This window comes from Myotis lucifugus, unplaced genomic scaffold (genome assembly GCF_000147115.1).
Source record: "Myotis lucifugus unplaced genomic scaffold, Myoluc2.0 scaffold_1006, whole genome shotgun sequence".
Classification (NCBI taxonomy): domain Eukaryota; kingdom Metazoa; phylum Chordata; class Mammalia; order Chiroptera; family Vespertilionidae; genus Myotis; species Myotis lucifugus.
In genome coordinates this window covers 111,536-117,995 of record NW_005872054.1, presented here as the reverse complement: position 1 = coordinate 117,995, position 6,460 = coordinate 111,536, and positions in this window count along the sequence as shown.

Here is a 6,460-nt window from a genome sequence, read left to right as displayed (position 1 = left end):
CCCTTTGGTCCTTGGGCCGACGCTCTATCCACTGAGCCAAACTGGCTAGGGCTTTATTATCTTTTTAGTCTCTCTTATTTTTTTTTCCTGCTCTCATCTTTGTTACTTTCTCTTTTTTATTATTTAAATTCTTTATTGTTTAAAGTATTACATCAGTCTCCTTTTTCCCCATGGACTTCTCCCCGGCCGCCTCCACCCTCTTTGTTACTTACTTTCTTCTGCTAACTTTGGGATTCCTTTGTTTTTATTTTTTGTAGTTTCTTGATTGTTTTGTAGTTTCTAGTTTGTTTGAGATATTTTTCTTAATGTAGGTGTTTATTACAATAAACTTCTTGCTTAGAGCTATGTTTGCCGCGTACCGTACATTGGGGTACGTGATGTTTTTGCTTGCCTCGAGATAGTTTTTATGTCTTCGTTTCTTCTTTGACCCGTGGGTGGTTCCCCCTGTTTTAGGGATGAAAATTGACCTTGTGGGCTAGAGTGATCTTGGTTGGCAGTGTTTTTTTTCAGCACTTTGTCTAAGTCATCCCGCTGCCTTCCTTGTTCTGCAACGCTTTCGCTGAGAATCGTGCTGCTGGTCTGAACAAGTTGCTTTCTCTTGCTGCTTTTAAGATTCTCTGCTTCTCTTTCGCTTGCGACTAACTGATTAGCATACATCTTGGTGTCGGGCCTCCTCGGAGCCCTCTTTCTCAGTGCCTTCAGCATTCCCGGACGGGAATGCCTCTTCCTTATAAGGGTTGTGTTCTGTAGCCAATACTAATGTAAATAGCCCTGCTGCCCCTTTCTGTAGCTCTCCTCCCTGGACTACTGTGATGCGTGCATGAGTCCATCGGTGTCCCCTAAAATCCCTTAAGCTGTCTTCACTTTTCATGCCATTTTTTTTTCTTTTGGCCTCTCCGATGGGATGAATTCCCCGGCCCCTGTCTTGCGCCCGTCCTTTCTTCCACGTCATCTCCTCTGCTGTTGAACCCCTCTCGCGACCGTCTTGGCGTAGTCAGAGTGCTCTTTAGTTCTAAGATTTCTGTTTGATACTTAAAAACCTCCGCCCCGGTGGGCCCCTCTTGTCATGCCTCTGCATTGCTCTTCTGACCTCAGTGAGCCTCTTTACGAATCTCCCTTTCAACTCTCACCAGGTTAGGCATCTGATTTCACACTCTGAACCAGGGAAGTCCCTTCCCGCCATTTTATTCAGATCTGTGTCTGGAGGTCGTCCTTTTGTTTGGAACATATGGTCATTGGTTGCTTAATGTTCCTCGAGTCTCTCGTGTTGTTTCTATGGGTTAGGTAACGAAGCCCCCTCCCAAGTCTTGACAGAATGGTCTGATGTAGATGAACCTTGGCCATCGGCCCTGTCCCAGGTTCCTGGTGATCTCTCCACCCTGTGATGGTCCAAGCCTTTTTTTCCCCATGGCCCCCAGTATTTGTGGGTGCGCCTCAGGGCTCCCAAGGGGCGACTCACAGTCACCACCTAAGAGAAACTGTCCCTCAGGAAAAAGGGGAGCTGCTACCATTTTGGTTACCCCGACCGAGACATATTCCTAGTCCTGTGATCTTAGGAGAAATCGAGAAATAGCCTTCTCTTGGAACGCAGCCGACGGATGCCATGTGGAGCCCAATGAAGCTGTTTTTTTCCAAGTTGGCTCGTTTGTTTGTTACCTGCATTGGAGGGTTCCGGGGAGAGAAAGAGAACCAACAACCTGCTTAGCTTAAAATGAAATGGGGCTACTTCTTACCGGACAGTCAACTAAACTATAGATGTATGGTTCCTTGAAACGTATACGGCCAAGTTAGGGCTAATCTTCTATGAAAAACTACCCACAAGTTAATTCTAAAAAAAGGCAAGCATCCCAGTATCCGTGCTGCCAGGCCCATAAGTGCTCAGCTCCTAAAAGAAAAAGTATTGTGAATGGCCAAGAGCATATAAAACTACGCCCAACCACACCCATCTTGATGATGAAGTAGTTACAGCTATCGAATAATAATTACAAATAGCGACGGAGCAAATACGCCTGCGTGCACACAGATAGGCACTCACACACAAGGAAACAAACCTACCATGGGCTGTCATTTTTCACCTATTAGATTACGAGGTACCAAGTGTGGAGAAATTCGGACTCCTGGGAAATAGGTATGGGATGGAAATCAGCACATTTTGACTCCCAATTTTAGTCTTAGAAATTTTACCTATAGGATGTAATAGGTATTGTTCAAAAATGTTGTGTAAACTCAAGGGTACTCCCCGCAGCCTTCGTTATACTTGTGAACTTGTGAGTAACCTGTTAATCCCGTTGCCATGCTTGGAGACTTGGTGACGAGTCATTTATCCAATTGGCTTGTATTCAGTTACTTAATAGTCATGTGTGTTCAAAGTAATGGATATGAAAATCCAGGTGTGCTTTTTCTTTTTCAAAAGCTTATTTTCCCACCAGTGATTGAGTGACTGTGTTTCAGGCTTCAACATTGTGTTTTGTTCATGTGAAATGATATATGTATGCGCTTCTTTGGATATGGTCAATAAACTAACTTTATAGGAAGAACATTCAAAAATGGTGATAGTTTGAGTTTTTGGTCATTTTTTACTGTTCTATGTGTGGGAGTGATGTGTGCCGTTTCAAAAATATGTATTTCAATCACAAAGATAGCACTTAATTGAGTTCTTAGATGTACCACATGCTGAGATAAATACTATTTCATGGATTACCTCATTGAATACTTATAATCACCATTATCCCTCTTTTTAAAAAAAATAGAGGTTAAGTTTGAGGTTGGGTTTGACGGTGTACTTCGTCCTACTATCCACAACTGACTACAACCCACCTAACGTCACAACCTCTGGAAGGTGATCATGAAAAATACGACTATTTTGCTAAATCGATGGCGCGAAACCACACTTTGGGGAGAAACGCACATTTCCGAGGTCATGTTCTTTCTCCCTTTGCCTTTAGGGTCAGACCCCTGAGAATTCTCAAGTGCAGTCCCTGGGGCTAAGAGGTCTAAGTATTGAGATGTGCCGGGAACAGGACAGAGACAGGAACGGGGCATTGATTTGTGGCCAATTTTGTGGCGTCAAGAAGTTACAAAGAACAACCGCTACAGTTAGGGGGCGCCCGTGCTTAGGAAAGGGGCCCTGGGCTCCTCAGGAGAACAGGCCATCGAACACTGGGTGCCATGGGGACACAGGTCGAAGCCCAAGAGAAATGGCCAATAAGAGGAGTATCACTAAAGGGGAGAAACCCAACTTCGGAAATAGACACGATGATGCAATGCCAGCCCCAGTTCTGGCAGAATTGTGGGGGGCGTGCCCCCCCCCCCCACACACACACAACTTCCATGTCGTCATCTGTTGGAATATTTTTCCAATGGTGCTTTATGACCACGCGGTCTGGGATTCCCTAGCCCCTTGGTGTATGTTTCCCATAATTATTCATCCCACCCCCACCCCACCCCCCCGTCCCCAGTTCTCTGTCTGCATTCCAGCACTTTTCTTTTTTTTTTTTAAATATATTTTATTGATTTTTTACAGAGAGGAAGGGAGAGAGATAGAGAATTAGAAACATCGATGAGAGAGAAACATCGATCAGCTGCCTCCTGCACATCTCCCACTGGGGATGTGCTCACAACCCAGGTACATGCCCTTGACCGGAATCGAACCCGGGACCCTTCAGTCCGCAGGCCGACGCTCTATCCACTGAGCCAAACCGGTTTCGGCATTCAGCACTTTTCTGAACGTAACATGTTGCGTCTTGCAAGGACAATGGATGGGGAAGTCTGATCCGGCAGGTGAAGTGTTGGCCCCCATGATCACCAGGGGGATTCAGAGGTAAGTTTCACCCCACGACATTTAGACACTTGACGGGTTTATACACGTCAGGAAGGTGCTGCCACTAACTCCTTCTTATCTCCTGTTCTTCTGAGGGACGTGGACGATAGGAGAAGCTCACAGTGTCTTGTCTAGAGAAAGCCGAAGGAGGAAGAGAAGAAACAGAGAGAGCAGTCGTGATGGGTCAGGTGACGTCGGTCCAGGAGGAGTGATGGGTTCCAGGCCGTGCGCCAGCCCTGGCTTTGGATTTGAAGCAATCTAGGCACGTTCGGACGCGATGATGAATCTCTTCGAGGACGAGGCAACTGGTGAGATATTTACAGTGTTGCTAAACGAACATATGAATAATGAATGGATAAACAGGGTCAAAAGTCAAGTTCTTGACAACAGGACGCTAGTCAGGATCATGGCAGGATACTAAAAATCAACATTTGACAGTAATCACAATAGTTGCTTCCACCAGGAACCATTCAAAGAGGGAACACCTTTTTGTTGTTTTTGTTTTGTTTTGTTTTGTTTGTTTTTTTGTTTTTAAATTTAGTTTTTAATTTTCTTTTTTTTAATATATTTTTTTATTGATTTTTTAGAGAGAGGAAGGGAGAGAGATAGAGAGTTAGAAACATCGATGAGAGAGAAACATCGATCAGCTGCCTCCTGCACATCTCCCACTGGGGATGTGCCCACAACCCAGATACATGCCCTTGACCGGAATCGAACCTGGGACCTTTCAGTCCGCAGGCCGATGCTCTATCCACTGAGCCAAACCGGCTTCGGCTCACCTTTTTTGTTTTTATTGATGGCAGAGAAAGAGAGAGAGAGGAACGGAGAGGGAGAGAGAAACACCGATTGGCTGCCTCCTGCACGCCCCCTACTGGGGATGGAGCCCAAAACCTCTTGGTTCATGGGTGACCTCTTGGCTCAACCAACTGGGCCACACCGGCCTGGTGGGATCTTCATTCTTGACTCTTTCCTTTGTTAAATAAAAACCTGGAACGTGGAACTAAGAAGGGTACGGAACGCCTCCTGGGTGTTGGGGGGGGAAGTAGAAAGCCCAAGCACGCGTGTGGTACTTACTGGCGATAGAACACATGTTAGTGCTTTGTCGTCTTTACTGCCGAGTATTTTCCGAGATTATATTTTTTGTTTGTTTTCTTCTCTTCCTTTGGCATTCGGACGGGCTGAGTGCGGTCCTCCACTTCAGCGAAGGGAGGTGAGGGGCGCACCAGGACCCTGTGAGATGCCGGTCGTGGGCTCCAGGCCACGTCTTCAGGTGCGTGCATCTTTCCAGTGGTTCCCTGGGTCATACCTTAATAATGTGCCATTCTGTAGTGATTGTCTTCGCCCTCCTTTCTGAATGTGAATTTTTAGTTTGTTTATTTTATTTTTTGTTCATCCTCACCCGAGGATATTTTTTCCATTGATTTTTTAGAGAGAGTGGAAGAGAGAGGGAAAGACACAGAGAGCCCTGACCTGTTTGGCTCAGTGGATAGAGCCTCGGCCTGCGGACTGAAGAGTCCCAGGTTCGATTCCGGCCAAGGGCACATGCCCGGGTTGCAGGCTCAATCCCTAGTAGGGGGCGTGCAGGAGGCAGCCGATCAATGATTCTCTCTCTCATCATTGATGTTTCTATCTCTCTCTCCCCCTCCCTTTCTCTCTGTAATCAATAAAAGTATATATTTTTTAAAAAGACAGAAACATCAACGTGATGTGAGAGAAACACATCAATTGATTGCCTCCTGCAGGTGCCCCAACCGGGGCCTGGGCTGCCTGCAACCAAGGTATGTGCCCTTGACGAGAATCTAATCTGGGACCCTTTGATCTGCAGGCCAACACTCTATCCACTGAGCCAAACTAGCTAGGGCTAAATTTTTATTTTGTATGAGTATTGAGTAGACTGACAAGTGTAAAATTTTAGGAAATTGTTGATTTCTTTTTTTTTTACACAATTCTGGATTGCAGTGAAATATCCTTTTGTGAGAAGAAGCTATGTTTGGGAGTTTCCCTAACAGATTCTTAGGTTTCAGAATGTTGACCCATGACTTAAGAGCATATGGTCAGATCCTTACATCATGATGAATCACTGATACTCTTCTCATCACTGAGATTTGACTTTAATTAGTTTTAAAAAATTACTTTATTTTCATTTATTTTTTAAAATATATTTTTATTGATTTCAGAGAGGAAGGGAGAGGGAGAGAGAGATGGAAACATCAATGATGAGAGAGAATTATGGATCGGCTGTCTCTTGCACGACCCCTTACTGGGGATCGAGCCCTGTGCAACCCTGGCATGTGCCCTTGACTGGAATCAAACCCGGGACCCTTCAATTCGCAGGCTGACGCTCTATCCACTGAGCATAACCAGCCAGGACAACTATTTTATTTTTAAATTGAATTTATTGGATTGACATTAGTTCTTTGGATGTAGAAAATTATATGTTAAATTTATGAGATCTTTCTAATGTCCAGAAGATTTTAAATGAAACCCACAAAGCCTTTCATTTTTCCTTAAAAAAGCAAAAATAAATTTCAATATTCCATATTGTGGTGGCCTCACAAAGATCAGTCATGTGTGTTCATCAAGTAGAGACATCAGGAGATTTCATAGGTTTGCTCCTTAATCATTATTTGTTGCTCATGT